Source organism: Triticum dicoccoides, chromosome 3B, assembly GCF_002162155.2.
Source record: "Triticum dicoccoides isolate Atlit2015 ecotype Zavitan chromosome 3B, WEW_v2.0, whole genome shotgun sequence".
NCBI classification, from domain to species: Eukaryota; Viridiplantae; Streptophyta; class Magnoliopsida; order Poales; family Poaceae; genus Triticum; species Triticum dicoccoides.
This window is the reverse complement of record NC_041385.1, coordinates 217,381,188-217,398,942: the sequence shown is the minus strand read 5'-3', so window position 1 is coordinate 217,398,942 and position 17,755 is coordinate 217,381,188.

Sequence of the window (17,755 nt, the reverse complement as noted above, 5' to 3'; positions counted from 1 at the left end):
TTGGAGAAAAACATTTTTTTTATTTTGATGACCATATGAGAACTTTAATGGCACGGATAGTCAGCTGGTTCGTATGGATCTTTTTTTCTTTTTTTAACGATGAACACTTTTTATTGCACAGAGACTTTCCTTTTATTTTAAGTGCAGCTATCCTCTTTTATTTTCATGAACATATGGAGGCCTTATATGTTTTGTATACGACTAATTTTTTTCTTGAGCTGGGTATATCACTAACGTTGAACGTGACAGATGTGTTTTTTGTGGGACTGGGCCATCTGTGTTACGCACGTTTTCTTTTTATCCTGATCGTAAATTGTACAATCCAACGGTGTAATTAATTCTAATGATGTGGATTAATGAGAGATCTTGAAAGGTGCCTCCAATTAGTAAATATAAGATATAAGATATAAGATAGTTACTCATGACATGCTTAATTAGCTAGGAGTTTATAATGGTTTGTCTTGAGTGCCAACATGATAATTAAAATGGTTGTGATGTAGTATGATAGGATCGTATCCTCCTTTGAATGATTTATGTGGCTTGACTTGCCACATGTTCATGCATGTAGTTGAAACAAAATCAACATAGCCTCCACAATATTTATGTTCATGGTGATTTATATCCTACTCATGCTTGCACTCATTTTTGGTTAATCTCAATGCATGTTTATGACCGTTGTCGCTCCTCAATCTTTTGCTAGCCTTCAATTAAATAAGCGGGGATACTGCTTGTGCATCCACTTTCTTAAACCCAAAGTTGTTCCATATGAGTCCACCATATCTACCCATATGCGGTATTTACCTGCCGTTCCAAGTAAATTTGCATGTGCCAAACTCCAGACCTTCAAATAATAATCTATTTTGTATGCCCGAATCACTCATGTAGTAATTGGGGGCTGTTAGTATCTTCCATCCTAGGTGGGTTATTCTCACGATGAGTGTTGATTAACTTGTCATTCACGAGAAAGTGGCTGGTAATCAGGATGCCCAGTTCCATGCTCAAAATCAAATCAAAATATAATCATGAAACAAAGCTCCCCTAGGACTGTTGTTGGTATGGACGGTACCCGTTATTTCGGATCAGCCGTGGAGTGTGATTGTTGGTGGACGGGGTGTAAAAACTTTACCATTCTGTTTGGGAACCGCCTATAATGTATCTAGCATGGAAGATAGTGAGCTCTCTTGGTTGTTAGGTTGACAATGAAAGCATACCGCTCAGAATTATATTCATCTCTGTTTTAAAAGCTTCGAGCTCTGGCACCTCTGCAAATCCCTGCTTCTCTCTGCAAAGGGCCTATCTATTTACTTTTATTGTTGAGTCCTCATCCTTTTATAAAAAGCACCAGTTGGAGAGCACCACTGTCATTCATATGCATTGCTGTTAATTTATATTGAGTTTGACTGTGACTGGATCTCTTTTGCCATGAATTATAATGTCTAGTCAGTCCTTAATCTTCAGGGGTGCATTGCATTTATGTTTTGCGGTCTCTGAAAGGGCTAGCGAGATACCATTTTATCATATCATATCATGATTGTTTTGAAAAAGTGTTGTCATCTGAGATCTACTATTATTGCTCGCTAGTTGATTATGAAGGAAATATGCCCAAGAGATAATAATAATGTTTTTATTTTATATTTCCTTATATCATGATAAATGTTTATTATTCATGCTAGAATTGTATTAACCGGAAACTTGATACATGTGTGGATACATAGACAAAACACCATGTCCCTAGTAAGCCTCTACTAGACTAGCTCATTAATCAAAGATGATTAAGTTTCCTAACCATAGACATGTGTTGTCATTTGATGAACGTGATCACATCATTAGGATACTTATGTGATGGACAAGACCCATCCGTTAGCATAGCATATTGATCGTTCAGTTTTATTGCTATTGCTTTCTTCATGTCAAATACATATTCCTTTGACTATGAGGTTAATCAACTCCCGGATACTGGCGGAATGCCTTGTGTGCTATCAAACATCACAACGTAACTGAGTGATTATAAAGATGCTCTACAGGTATCTCCGAAGGTGTTTGTTGGGTTGGCATAGATCAAGATTAGGATTTGTCACTCCGAGTGTTGGAGAGGTATCTTAGGGCCCTATCAGTAATACACATCATAAGAAGCCTTGCAAGAAAAGTGACTACTGAGTTAATTACAAGATAATGTATTACGGAACGAGTAAAGAGACTTGCCGGTAATGAGATTGAACTAGGTATGAAGATATCGATGATCGAATCTCGGGCAAGTAACATACTGATGGACAAAGGGAATTACATATGTTGTCATAATGGTTTGACCGATAAAGATCTTCGTAGAATATGTAGGAGCCAATATGGCACCCAGGTTCCGCTATTGGTTATTGACCGGAGAGGTGTCTCGGTCATGTCTACATAGTTGTCGAACCCGTAGGGTCCGCACGCTCAATGTTTGATGACGATATGGTATTATATGAGTTATGTGATTTGGTGGCCAAATGTTGTTCGGAGTCCCGGATGAGATCATGGACATGAAGAGGAGTCTCGAAATGGTCGAGAGGTATAGATTGATATATAGGACGATGGTATTCGGACACTGGAAGTGTTCCAGAGGGTACCGGGTACATATAGGGTCACCGGAAGGGGTTCCGAGCACCCCCGACAAAGATATGGGCTTAATGGGACAAGGGAGGGTTAGACCAACCTACAAGAGGCTGGTGCGCCCCTCCACCAAGTCATCCAGCCCTAGGGAAAGGAAAGGGGGGAGGGCAAGTCCCTCCTTCCTTCCGCTCCTCAAGGAAGAAAGGAAAGAGGGGGCACCACCTCCCCCTTCCTTCCCCTAGCGCCTATACAAGGAAGGGGGGCGAACCAGGGCAGGATTAGGCCCCACTTGGGGCACCCCTTGGCCTCTCCCTCTCCCTCCCACCTATATATATGAGGAGGGTGAGCCTAGCACACAGAAGATCAGTTGACAGTCGGGTCGCCTGACCTCAGAACGGCGAGGCGATGGAACGCGAGGCGGCGGAAGACGGATTCTGGCGCACCCCTACCTGGCGCGCCAAATGTCGGATTTCGGGTTCTAGAAGACCCTTGAGGTTCGAACTCTGGGGTGCCCATGAAGATCTCTCCCCTACCAGATCACGTCTCGAAGCCTCGCAAGGGATCTAAGCTAGAAAGAAGAACACACAAGGGACACGGGGTTTATTGGTTCAGGCCACCATCATGGTGTAATACCCTACTCCAGTGTGTGGTATGGTGGATTGCCTTAGGGGCTAATGATGAACAATACAAAGAGAGAATAGCCTCGTGAGGCGCTGTTCTTGAGCAGGTGCGATGAACTGCTTGGGTGAGCTCAGTCGTCTCTCTCTCTCTCTCTCTAATCTACCCGAAATCTAGATCAGGTGCCTCTCTACTATGGTGGCTTGTCCTATGGCCTCTTCCCAAATAATGAGCGGGAAGGGCACCAACAATTGGCCATTTTGAAGGGGAACATCTAGTACCCTTATCCTGACTAAAGTTGGTCTCCGACTGCCAAAGACTCTGACGGTGACGCCGCCCTGGGCTCCACGATGACCTCCATCCTGCCGTTCTGCTGGTCTTGGTCTTGTTGCACCGAAGCGGTAACCTTTGCCTGATGCCTTGGCCTGTGCTTGCCCCCTTTGCACCGAAGGGGAAACAAGGACACTGCGCAGGCTGGCGCCCGCCGGGTCTCGATCGTCATGGCTCGCGTCACGGGCACATCGCGAGGTACCCTGTCTTGATCTCTCCGCCTCCTCGCGAGCCCGCCTGATGAGGCTGCTCCTGAGGAAGCTTCCTGTCGTCCGCCCCGCGAGGCTTGGCCCCTCGCGAGGGTCTTGAGCTTGAGCTGACGAAGCTAGGCTGCACAGGGCCCCCGCTTGAGCCTCGCCGCAGGCCGCAGGCAGGCAAGTCTGGGGACCCCCGTTCCCAGAACACCGACAGTAGCCCCCGGGCCCCAACAGCCTGCGGCCTTGGGTGCCGCGTGGCGATTGATTGGACGTGGGCGTCTCCGCTTCCCCATGATGCCTCATTACGCGCCCGGCTAGATGGACCCATGGTTGCACACAGTTGTTCCCCTTCCGCCGCTCGCACGCTTCATGCCCTTCCTTCTTCCTCGGGCTCAAACCTCCGTCTCCAATCTAGCTCGAGCTCTCCCCCCTTTCCATTGCCATGGCACCAAAGAAGAAGGAAATGGGGAAGAAGCCCGCGCCTTTGCCCCGCTCATCTCTAGTGGCGGCCCCCGCCGTTGATCGGTTAATCATACTCAACCCCGAAGCCTTGAACAAGGTCCACTCTGCTCTTGCCTCCATCTTCAAGGAGTGTAGCAGGACCACGGTCTGGCCTGTGTCCCATGCCTCCTTTGATAGGGTCGTTGTCGGTGTCAAAACCGGCGGATCTCGGGTAGGGGGTCCCGAACTGTGCGTCTAGGCGGATGGTAATAGGAGACAAGGGACACGATGCTTTTACCCAGGTTCGGGCCCTCTCGATGGAGGTAAAACCTTACTCCTGCTTGATTAATATTGATGATATGGGTAGTACAAGAGTGGATCTACCACGAGATCAAGGAGGCTAAACCCTAGAAGCTAGCCTATGGTATGATTGTTGTCATTCGTCCTATGGACTAAAACCGTCCGGTTTATATAGACACCGGAGAGGGCTAGGGTTACATAGAGTCGGTTACAATGGTAGGAGATCTACATATCCGTATCTCCAAGCTTGCCTTCCACGCCAAGGAAAGTCCCATCCGGACACGGGACGAAGTCTTCAATCTTGTATCTTCATAGTCTTGGAGTCCGGCCGATGATGATAGTTCAGCTATCCGGACACCCCCTAGTCCAGGACTCCCTCGGTAGCCCCTGAACCAGGCTTCAATGACGACGAGTCCGGCGCGCATATTATCTTCGGCATTGCAAGGCGGGTTCCTCGTCCGAATAATTCATAGAATATTGTGAACACCAGGATAGTGTCCGGCTCTGTAAAATAAATTCCACATACCACCGTAGAGAGAATAATATTTACACAAGTTCAATCTGCTGACGTATTTTGTGGCGTGACGTCACACCACAACCAAGCCTTTACTCGAATCGTTTTTATTATACCACCTCAGCGCGTTTAGCGAAGCGGTTTCCTTGGCACGTCTTGTCGAAGCAGAGATCGTGTTCCCCTTATTCCGGGATTCCCATCAATACGGATGTGGGTAACCCAACCGCGCCCGTTGCCACGCCCCCTCCATCGAAGGCGAGTTCCAAACGGTCACGGGGACGGCTCTTGGTATTCTTCCTCTTTATAATGAGACCAAGGCCCGTTCCTTTTCTTCAATCCTCAATCGAATCCGTCCCTCGCCCCGAGTTCCAACACCCAGGGCTCCAGATTCGGGCACTTCGAACCTTCGACAATGTCTGGTTCCGACCTACAGGGCCGGTGGATGCCCTCCTCCATCATGGAAGAGGACGTGCTAAAGCTGAGAGACGCCAGGTACTTAACCTACGAGATTTCGCACAGGTTGCCTGCCCAAGGGCAAGTCATTCCTACTCCCGAGCCTGGTGAGAGTGTCGTGTTCATGTCTCACCTCCATCGGGGTTTAGGCTTCCCGATGGCTCCCTTCGTGAGGGGGCTCATGTTTTACTATGGGCTAGAATTCCACTACTTGGCTCCGGAGTCCATCCTCCATATCTCATCATTTATTGTCGTCTGCGAAGCCTTTCTCCGCACTACCCCTCACTTCGGTTTGTGGCTCAAAACCTTCAACATGGAGCCGAAGATGATTGAGGGGCGTCATGCAGAGTGCGGCGGGGAGGTTATAAGAAAGAGGGCCGATGCTCCATGGCCCGAGGGCTCTTTTCAGGAGGAGCTCGGCTTGTGGCAACATGAGTGGTTCTACATCACCGCTCCCAGGGGCAGCAGGCAGAGGTCGCCGCCCTCCTTTCGCTCGGGCCGTCCACAACGGCTGACGTCATGGGTCAACAAAGGGCTTGACTGGGGGCCGTCCAAGGACGTACCCCTATTGCAGGGCCGTATTCGAGACCTCCAAGAGAGGGAGATCAATCTGGTCGTAGTGACGCAGGTTATGCTGATTCGGCATCTTCTGCCCTGCAAACGTCGCCCCCTCTGCCTGTGGGAATTCAATCCGGAGGGACCACGAGCTCTCCAACACTTCATGGGTACGACACCCGTGGAGATGTACAAACTGTTCTTCGGAACACGAGAGATGTGTCCGGAATTGACCGAGGACACTGGCCTAAGCTGCAATCGCCCGGATACTCAAGTAAGTAGCCCTGTGTCCGGACATATCGTCCATTTATTTATCATGGATTTGCCTCTTAACCAGCTATCCCTTGGACAGGAGTGGATAGCGCAAGCAAAACTGATACAGTGTCCGGCCCCCCTTCCTGAGACCACGCCGGATCCCGTGTTAGTCAAGATGTTGGAGGTTGCGCCTTCGGAAGAGGGCGAAGGGGTGAACAGGAAAACTACCACCTCCGCTAAGGAGGCTCTCAAGAAGGGAGGGATCAAGAATCCCTCCCTCCAGGTGGAGAAGAGGACCGCTTCCGAGGACCCGGAGGCTAAGACCTTAAAGCGGGGGAAGAAATCCGCACCGGAAGGTCCTGTGCCGGGAGAAGCCCCGACCGCACTGTCTCCCCAAGGGAATCAGCCCTCCAGCAAGCCGTAAGTAGAAAAGGGGGAGTTTTGTAATAAGGGACATCCATGTTTTTTATTTCTGAGGATAACCGAAGTTCTTACCTTGTAGTTCGGATCTCAGCCCTTCTCAGCAGAGCTCATCTTCAGGGGATCTTCGTCCGAAGATGATGTAGAGCGAGACGCCTCCATCTTTCGCACCGTCAGGCGGGGCGAGCGACCCTGAGGTGTCGTCGCGGAGGGTCTCCCCAAGTCCGGCGTGGCCGGAGAGTTCGGCACCAACTGGTGCACGGCCGGAGGAGCTGAAGAATCTGCTTGAGAGGGCGTTTATCTCAGAAGATCACCGTACATCAATGAGTATGGTGATTGAAAGGATTTCATCTGCTAAGAGCGGGTTGCATGAGGCCGTCAGAATTTTACTGACGGGGTTTGAGTTACATAAAAATGACATACCTTTTGACAGTTTTGCACATAGAGTGCGCCCTGTATAGATAGTAGCCCCTGAGACTCGGTATGTTGTCGAAAGCGACAGCGTGCCGAGGATCATAATCTCAGTTATAAAATGTCGCCTTTCCTATGTAGGTGGCGGAACGTTCAGTGGCCAGCCGGACTGATAGAGTTGCCGAGCTGAAGCAGCAACTTGACGTTGCGGATGCGGACATTGCGCTGGTCAATAAACGACTTGACGAGTCACAAGGTAGGTGGTTTCTGCGCGGTCACCTGGTAAGGGAGCTGATGCCCACTCCTTACAACATGTATGCTTGTTGCAGATGGTGCCGCTGCTGTGGAAGACCTTCGGGCAGAGCTTGCTCGAGCCAATGAGCAAGCCAGAAAAAGTGATGCGGTTGCCTTGAAGGCAGCAGAGGAGCTAAAAGCCGAAAAGGCTGCTCACTGCCGAAGCAGGGAGGAGATGGCCGGAATGGCCGTGAAACTAAAAGATGCTACCGACCGCTACGAGATTCTTGAAAGAGAACACCAGGCGGAGCAAGAGGACCTGAAGAAGGCCACCGCCAAAGCCAAGGATGCCCGTTCTGCAATGCGGGCTATAAAGGAGGAACTGCGTCAGGCCGGAGATATTGCGGCTGGAAAGCCCTTTCTGCTGCGTAGGAAGTTAACGGATCCGAAGTATGCTCAGTTGGGCCAGTTGTGGGGTGCGGAGGATCCTTATCTGAATTTGGCGGCGAGTGCGCCGGACGCAAGCGTGCACTTATGAAGCCAAAAGGATCACGGAATGGAAGAGCTTTTTGGTCTCAATTCCATAGTCCGGAGCGTCCACTTCCGTTGACCGATCGGTTGGCTGAGTGGGCTGAGCTGAATAGATTGTCCGGATTAGCCATGACGGATGTGGTGGCTCATCTGTGGCCGGAAAGGCCCAAGCCGAAGAGTTATTTTGGCTTATTGCAGCAATTCCTTGATGCGGTGCCGCATATCAAGGCGATGAAGCGGTCGGCATGCATAAAGGGTGCACGGATGGCTCTCGCCCGTGTTAAAGCATGCTGGGCAGAGATGGACGCCACCGATGTTGCATCCCGGGATTCGGACAGAAGCCGATTACCCGCCGAGCACTATTTTGAGGAAGTCCTGCAGAGCGCTCGTTTAATAGAGTCGCAGTGCTCAAAAAACATTATGTTCAAATGACATGTATGATTTGTAAAACCATATTTATAATATAAGGGCTTTTTATACTTGTGCGTTCAAGTATTGAAATATCTCCTGTGCGGCCGTTAATGTATATGTATATATAACCTGAAAGATGGCAGTCTTCGGCTTCATCCCCCACACACATGGTGCAGGGGTGTTTGCAAAGAAGCGCACTTTCACACTTAATCCAATGTCTTGGTCCTGTGAAGGAGGTGGTAGCGTAGCAAACTAGGCAACCAGACTATAATGCTTTATCACTTTCACTTAGCCATAGGAGTTCGAAGGTGGGGCTACGATATAGCCCCTAGGGGCACCGCGCTCTCCGAATTTGGGGCGCGTGTGTGCCTGACCGGGAAGCGGTCCTTCGTCAAAGCGGAGGAATTCTAAACATTCCAGTTATCGACCGAGTGGTTGACCAGTCTCTCGCTATATCATGACAGTCAGTTTTCGACTTTCTCTACTGAGGTGCTCGCCCGGCCGAACCGGGGCACAATCACAGTAGTTCTCCTGGTGCAGCGTTAGCCGATGGAGTGGAATGTAAGGCAGCAAAACACAGGAGCCGGGCAAACCCAACATTTTACCAAAGGCATGATTCGGAGCTGATGCATATAAGGCCTAACTCGAGACGCCGAACACTCCCTAAGGTATTCGGTCTTTATGATAGCGGGCAGAATAATGCCCTAAGCCCCTAGTGTCCAGGTGCGGGCGAGAACTTCTGACGCGGCCGATGCCAAAATGCCAGCCTCCTCCTCGGTTATGGTAGAAAACCGGGGGATGTGTATCAACAAGGGACAGTAAAAAAGGTTTACGCAGGGTCTTAATCTGAAAACTTGCAACGGGTCCCTGATGCACGTCTGCGCCTATGTCTCCGTTGTGCTGCGTCCTGGACGGGTGTATCACGAGGTTCATCTGTAAAAGAGAAGAACTTAGTTTGGAAAAAATATCATGCAAAAAATGTATTTAAAACAGAGTATGATTTGGAAGATGAATAAAGTTGAGCTTTATTGGCTCTCATTGTTCATGCGTGCATCCCCTTGTAAAGAGGTATGCGGCTAGGAAGCCCCGTGTTTATTTGTACCGGACTCGCCTAACCGTGTCCGAGGTTTGAATGACCTGTTTTTAGGGGCTTTGATCAGCAAGGCCGGATTAGTGTGTGGCTGTCAAAGCAGTCTCACGTTTTCTGTGGTCGAGGAACACTCGAAGTTACCCTTTAATGAGATTATGCCGCGTGGACCGGGCATTTTAAGTGTAAGAGACGCGTAATGCGGTATTGCGTTAAAGCGGGCGAAAGCTTCGCGTCCCAGTAGTGCTTGATGAATACTTTTGAATGGGGCGATATGGAAGATTAGCTTTTCGCGAGGGAAGTTGTCGGATGAACCGAACACAACCTCTAGTAGTACGGAGCCTGTACAATTGGCATAAAGGCCTGGCGTCACTCCTTTGAAGGAAGTGCTGCTATGGCGAATTTTGGTAGGGTCTATCCCCATTCTGCGGATGGTGTCTTGGTATAGCAGGTTTATATCACTGCCGCCATCCATTAGGACTTGTGTGAATTGTAGTCTGTCGATTATGGGATCCAATATCAAAGCAGTCCCTCCTACGTTTCGAATACTTCTGGAGTAATCCTGATGGTCGAAAGTAATTGGTTTTGACATCCAATTTTGGGACTCCGCTGGGGTGGACCATGTGGCGCGTGCTTTAGTAGGTGCCGCACTATTTTTCCTTGTTATCACACGAAGTGAGTTCACTGTTTTGACTTCTAGTGGGAAAGTCTTCTGTTTTCCGGCGCGCTGCTTGTGGGGTTTGTCATCGTCTTCGCTTGGTGTGTCGAGCCCCTTGTGTTCGGCGTTAAGTTGGCCGGACTGCTTGAATACCCAACAATCTCTGCGGGTTTGGTTTGCAGGCTTCCCGGGGGTACTGTGGATTTGACATATCCTATCCAAGATTTTGTTTAGGTTGGATAGCTCGTCACTGTTGTCCTTAAGGGGCAGTGCTTTGTTATTCGGCCGAGAGCTTTTGAACCCGGCGTTGACCGCTGTGCTATTTGGGCCATTTTTCTTATTCCGGCGCTGATCTTTTTTGCGTCGTGATTTCCCATTTCCATCCATGACCTCGGATGTACTCGGGTCGCTGGGGCTGCATCTTGCCAGCCAGCTATCTTCCCCCGCGCAAAAGCGGGTCATGAGGAGTGTTAGCGCGGCCATTGTTCTTGGTTTTTCCTGGCCGAGGTGTCTGGCGAGCCATTCGTCTCGGACGTTATGTTTAAAGGCTACTAAGGCTTCGGCGTATGGATAGTCGACTATTTGGTTCTTTTTGATGTGGAACCTGTTCCAGAATTTGCGTGCTGACTCTCTGGGCTGTTGAGTTATGTGACTTAAATCGTCTGCATCCGTAGGGCGGACATAAGTCCCCTGGAAATTTGCTTGAATTGCATCCTCGAGCTCTTCCCAACTTCCAATGGTATTTTCTGGCAGGCTTTTGAGCCAATGCCGAGCTGTCCCTTTGAGCTTGAGGGGTAGGTATTTTATGGCATGGAGATCGTCTCCTCTAGCCATATGTATGTGTAGGATGTAATCCTCAATCCAGACTCCGGGGTCTGTTTTTCCGTCGTATGCCTCTATGTTTACGGGCTTGAATACCGCTGGAAATTCATGATCCAGTACCTCGTCGGTGAAACATAGTGGGTGTGCGGCGCCCCTGTATTTAGGTGTGCCGTTATCTTCAAACACTCGGTGTGTTGTGTTGCTTCCTAGAGCCTTCTTTTTTGGCCCATAGATGGACCTGACCGGGCCGTCCTTTTTGCGAGGATCCTTATGTGGATCGTGTGCTACGGCTGGGTCAGTATGGGTGCTGTTGTTATCGAGGCAGGACTTCGGGCGGCGCTTGCGTCGCCGTTTTGGTTGTTTTTCGGGGGAATTATCCTTCGCCGCGTCCCGTTGTTCCTCGTTATCACTTCCTTTTGGTGTATCCACCATGTATATGTCGTGAGTTGAGGTGGCTTTCCAGTGCCCAGCAGGCGCTGGTTCTTGGTCGTCTCCGGCATCGTCGTCCATACCGTCGATGTCTTCGGAGTCGAAGTCTAGCACGTTGGTTAGGTCGTCGACAGTGGCTACGAAGTGGGTGGTGGGTGGGCTTTGAATTTCTTCATCGTCCGCATCCCAACCGTCCTGACAGCAGTCCAGCCACGGCTCTCCTGATAATGAGAGATATTTTAGCGAATTCAGTATGTCACCGAAAGGTGAGTGTTGAAAGATGTCCGCAACGGTGAACTCCATGATCGGCGCCCAATCGGATTCGATTGGAGGGGGCGCGGGAGGTTCGGAGTCCGGCGAGGAGTCCGGCACCTCGGAGTCACGAGCTTCACAAGGGACAAGGTCAGTATTCGGCTCCATTGCCGTAGGGGTTGCAGCCCCCGAGGCGGTGTCTAGCCACTCGTCCTCGATCTGTGCAGCCGGCTCCGAATTAAGGGTCGGAGCGGGCGCGTGTGCGGCCTCCAGGGCACTGTCCGGCAGCAGAGCTAAATCATGCCCATTGTGACAGTGTGGCGCGCTCGGCTGTGGCTCGAATCCATCAAAGATCAAGTCTCCGCAGATGTCAGCCGTGAAGTTCAGACTTCCAAATCCGACCTGACGGCCAGGGGCGTAGCTTTCGATCTGCTCCAGATGGCCAAGCGAATTGGCCCGCAGTGCAAAGCCGCCGAATACGAATATCTGTCCAGGGAGAAAAGTCTCACCCTGGACTGCGTCGTTGTTGATGATCGAAGGAGCCATCGAGCCTATCGATGACGACACAGAGGAACTCTCAATGAAAGCACCAATGTCGGTGTCAAAACCGGCGGATCTCGGGTAGGGGGTCCCGAACTATGCGTCTAGGCGGATGGTAACAGGAGACAAGGGACACGATGTTTTTACCCAGGTTCGGGCCCTCTTGATGGAGGTATAACCCTACTCCTGCTTAATTGATATTGATGATATGGGTAGTACAAGAGTGGATCTTCCACGAGATCAAGGAGGCTAAACCCTAGAAGCTAGCCTATGGTATGATTGTTGTCATTCGTCCTATGGACTAAAACCCTCCGGTTTATATAGACACCGGAGAGGGCTAGGGTTACACAGAGTCGGCTACAATGGTAGGAGATCTACATATCCGTATCGCCAAGCTTGCCTTCCACGCCAAGGAAAGTCCCATCCGGACACGGGACGAAGTCTTCAATCTTGTATCTTCATAGTCTTGGAGTCCGGCCGATGATGATAGTTCGGCTATCCGGACACCCCCTAGTCCAGGACTCCCTCAGTCGTCACGGAGGTTCGGTTCTTCGCCGATGCCCTGTGGGCGGGTTTGGTTCCCCCCTTTTCCGCTTTCTTCAATGCGGTGCTCTCCCATTATCAGATCCACATGATGCACTTGGGGCCTGAGTCCATTACCCTCCTGGCTTTTTTCGCCTTTGATTGTGAGGCAATGGTGGGCATCCCTCCTTCTGTTGTCCTCCTACGCCACTTCTTCTCTTTGCGCCTAAGCGACCCCACTCAATGCTCGGGTGCGTGAGCTTCCTCGCCGTGCTGGAGACGACTGCTTCAGGGATCGATTTCGGCCTTCCTCCTCCTGAGGACAGGTTCAGAGAGCGGTGGCTGTATGTGGATGTCGGAGTGCCCAGCCCCCTGCTCTCGCACCCAACCTTGCCCGCTGTTCCCAATGCAGGCTGGGATCGTGAGACGCTCGTGAGCCCCCGGCTCGCCTTCGTCTGGTGCCGCTTCCAGAGTTTGAGGGCGCTCGACATGACGGCGCCCAAGGTAGTGAAGGAGTTCCGCCAACATTTCATTGCTCCTCTCCAGCGCCGCTCCCGTCAGATGTGGGCCTTTGCGGGGCACAAAGACCGCATGCGGCTTCAGGAGGAGGATCTGGCGCCTGAAGTGCTGAGGACGGTGCTCAGGGTCCTGACTGGCGATCCTTCCCCAGGCAGCCTTCGACACGATGCTGCCCTCTTGTATCTTTGCTCGGGCAGGGCCGATTTTGTGAGACAGATGCCCAACTTTGACGAGTGGGGGCTACGTCCGGTTGGCCTCACAAGGCCCCGCGAGAACCCAGTTGATGTGGTTGCTCTTCCGGTCGCCCACGACGGTTCTGCCTCAGGCGATGGAGCGAGGAGACGAGAACCGCCAGAAGCTGAAGGGGCCGATGTCGAGATGCTGACGCCGCGCAGAGCCCCGAAGGCGGCATCTCCCGAAGCCCGTCCTGGAGTAGTGGCAGGCAAGGAGTTGCTGCCTACGGCTCCCGAGGCTGGGGCTTCCGAGAGCCCGGCCGTTCCTCATGAGACGGCGCCTGGCGGCGTCCCCCAGGCCGGTCCCCTTGGTGCTGAACAACTTGACTACTCCTTCATGTCACAAGCCGACCCTTTTGCCGAGCGCTTAGGCCGGTTCCGCGTAGACTTCGAGGCCCTCCGCAAGAGGAAGGAGGCCTTGGGTGGTGATGATCGCCCTTGTCGCCCGTTGAAGCGCAGGAAGTACTTTGTCGTGGAGGAGTATGTCCTCTTCTCTCTCTGCTCCTTTACCTTACTATCCCTACAGCTGATTGTGGCCTTTCAGGGCCCTTCCTGCCGAATTCGTAGAGACGGCCCAGGAGCCATCCCCCAAGCTTTGTCTTCATCGCTGACCCTGGGCGCGCCGAGCTCGAGCAGCGCCCCCGCCGCTGGACCGGTCGGAGAGGTGGTCCGTCCCGCTGGGCACCTCGAGCCTGCGCGCCTGCTGTCCGCCTTTCACGAGTCCTTCTGGGGCACAGCTAGCTTGCCCCGCATTCCTCCCCTAATCGTGGATGGTGACTGGCTGAAGTCGGTCTTCAGTTCCTCCTCTAGGGATGGACCGGCGCCAGGCTGGATTCCTGGCGAGGTCTGTCCGGCGATTGCTGGGGCGCCAGCCCCAGTCCCGCACCGGGAGGGGGCATGCCGCCTCGGGGCCCTCCGCACACACCAGTGGCAGAGGGTGACGTGGAATATGTTCTCAGGCGTGCTCGGGAGCGTCGCGCCCTTCGTCAAGAGTTCCTCCAAGGGGCGGCGGATGCGGTGAGCCGGATCGGTGCGAAGCTTGCTGGCGAGGATGCACGCCTTGAGGCCGAAGGCCTGCGTCTCGCTGAGGAGAGGCGCAAGCTGAAGGTAGCCATCTCCCTTGCGCGTAACCAGCGTGACCTTGATAATGCGAAGGCTGAGGCGTCGCTGGTGGCGTCGCGAGAGGCCTGCTCCCAAGCCGTCGAGGAGGCCCGGGAAGCAGACCGACGACGCAAGGCTGCGGAGGAGCGCGCGTGGGAGCTCCAAGCCTGGAGCAACTCTTTGGAGCGGCAAGTGGAACTGCGCCAGGCGGCCCTTGCACCGCTGAAGGGGGCTTCCATCGACCAGGCGGAGCTCCTGAAGCGCGAGGAGGCGCTGACACTGGAGGCTGCCGAGTGGAACCTTGACCTTGAACAGTTGGAGACAAGGGAGCGCCTGGTGACTCAGGCGGAGGATGACGTCGCCACGCGGGAAGCCCGAGTCCAAGAAGAGGTGGACCGCCTCGTTGCGGGAGCTCGCTTGGATCTTGAGCATGAATACTGTTTGCACACAAACACATCACCGTGTACCCCCAACGCCGAGGGTGATGCACTGCAGCTCACGCCGAAGGAGACCCGTCCGGAAGCTCGGTACGCAGGCAATCCGGCGTGCGCTTTTGATGACCCGAAACCCCACACGCCCGGGAGGGACCCCGTCAGGGCGCGTGGTGGCTATGGGCTGCCCTAGGACGACCTGATCGCCCCTAGGGCCTCGAGGTTCGCCGCCCTGCAACAATAAGAACAGACGAAGAAAGAGGAAGAAGAAGAACAAGGGAAAAGGAAAAGTAAAGGTAAAAAGTGTAGATAGATTTGTTCGATTGTGTGTTGTTGTTCAATCAGCCGTCACCTCTTATCTATATAAGAGGCGGATGGACTTCCCGTACAAGAAAAGGACTTGCCTTGTCGTCCAAATCATCAAAATGTAGCCAAATTTGGACTTCTCACGACTTCCGGCACGGATGTCCGGCTCTAGGCCCGGATGATCCGGCCTAGCCCAGTTTTCTAACAGCAGCTTACTGTTATGGCTCTAGAATCTGCATACAACCTCGGATTTGGACGTATTTTATATCAAAATCAACCGCCTCGACGAGACGCACAACTTTAATGTTGAACGCTTTTCGATTTGAGGTCATGCTGAGAGGGTTTCGGACCGTTTTATAAAGTCTGCAGCAGAAAAACTTGTCCAGACGTCCGGACGATTGCCCGGATTGTCCGGCCTTTACCTGGATCATCCGGGACTTGACCCAGATCATCCGGCTTCAGCGCCAACCTTCTGGAATCTTAGTGCTCCAATTACCCGGATGATCCGGACCCAGGCCCGGATGATCCGGCCAACATTGCTGCAGTGCACGGTTTTGCCTATAACTTTTCCATACGATCTCGGATGGGGACGATCCTTATATCAAAATCGTCTGTTTCGACGAGAAGAAGAACTTTGCAGTTGTAAATTTTTCCATCCGAGGTATTCTTAATTAGGTTTCATGCCATTCTTTAATCAGGTGTCAACACGGGTATCTCCGAAATTGTCATATCTTTTGCACTTGAGCTCCTTTTTGGTCCATCTTCATGTTTATTTCGATCATCTTGACGAGGGCCATCAAATGGTGACATAAACTCATAATCTTAACCTCATTTCATTATAGACTCAAGTCACTCTTTGCGATCATGAAATTTTTGAGCGTTAACACATGCCCCCCTGTTTTTCGGCAAAGGTAGTATGCCGAAAAATAACTTGTATCATGTTGGTTCTAAGGACGATGTCAACACTCCATCGGCCACTTTGCATGTTCTTGGGCGCTAAATATATATCAGCCATTATTTCTTTGAATCCTTGATGCAAAATTGGATGAAAGCTTCTCAACTTCCTTAACAATCTGATGATAAAGCTCCATAGATATGTATCTCAAGGTCATGCTCTGAATCATTTCACCCTCTTGCTAGCATTTCGCAGATAATCAACAACAAAATTTCTCCAAATCTTACTTTCACCTGCATAAAAAAATTCATTAGTGGCTGAAGCGGTGGACTTCGGTTCGGCCTTACCTCTGTTGACGAGACTAAGCATCGGCTATTGACATAAATGCAATACACCATGATTAACATAGTAGCCAGATGCTTGCTATGCCAACTCTCTTGAATTGTCATGTCTAGAAATATGAACAATTTTAAAGCAACCAAGCTAAATTTTGCATCTAGGCATACCTCAAGATAAACTACAAGTGATTCGTCAAAACATTCATAACCTTGGATATTTGTTGCACTACTCATAACGAATCACCAAAAGCCTCAATATGTTTAGCACATATGGCAAAAGTTCCAAACCGAATAACATTGCATATTCGGCTTTGATTATTGTGCAATAAATATTTTAAGAGGCATGAGGCTTCACATAACAACACCATATGGAGATATATAAACAACACCAACACCATGGCCATTGTTATGAATTCGACCATCGAAACATAATCTCCATAGCACTAGAGAGACAAGGTTAATATCACTTAACATGTACCTTGTCTCGGTTCCAATTGAACTAAGGACGATGTTAGAATGTGACACCTGCCATGATCGGATAGTTTTTTAGGACGATAGTTAACTATCGGCCATTATCATGAGGTCCATGTAGAATTCATCCATTAAAGCATGTATAGCCGAAATAAACAAATAAAATAGCAATAAAATATTTCGGCCCCTTTGTCTTAGCAAAAAAATGTAACTAACCAAATGTATAGTGATTTGGTAATACTCTGTCATGATATCGAAAATTATTGTAACACCCCGGATCCGATGCGCCAGGTGTCTGCTAGTTATTCGCCGTTGTTGCCATGTCATTTGCTTGCATGTTGCATTGTATCATGTCATCATGTGCATTGCATTCGCATACGTGTTCGTCTCATGCATCCGAGCCTTTTCCCCGTTGTCCGTTTTGCAATCCGGCACTCCTATGTCCTCCAGCGTCCCCTTCTTCTCTTCTGTTGTGAGCGGGTATTAAACTTTCTTGGAATGGCCCGAGGTTTGACAAGCGGCCTTGGTATAGCACCGGTAGACCGCCTGTCAAGTTTCGTGCCATTTGGAGGTCGTTTGATACTCCAACGGTTAACCGGGTTACCGCAAAAGGCCTCTTTTGTTGCAGCCCAACACCCCTTCCAAACTGGCCCAAAACCCATCTAACTCCCCTCCATGCTCTCGGACGTTCGATCACGATCACGTGGCCGAAAACCGCTCCTCATTTGGACTCTCCTAGCTCCCTCAACCTATAAAAATGTCCTCCTCCTCCATTTTTCGGATCAAACCCTAGATCAAATCGCCCCCGCCGCCACCGGACATGTCCGCCCGCCGCCGGACGAAACCCGCCGCCGCCCGCGTCCAACAGCTGCGCGATACGTGCCGCTCCGCCGCC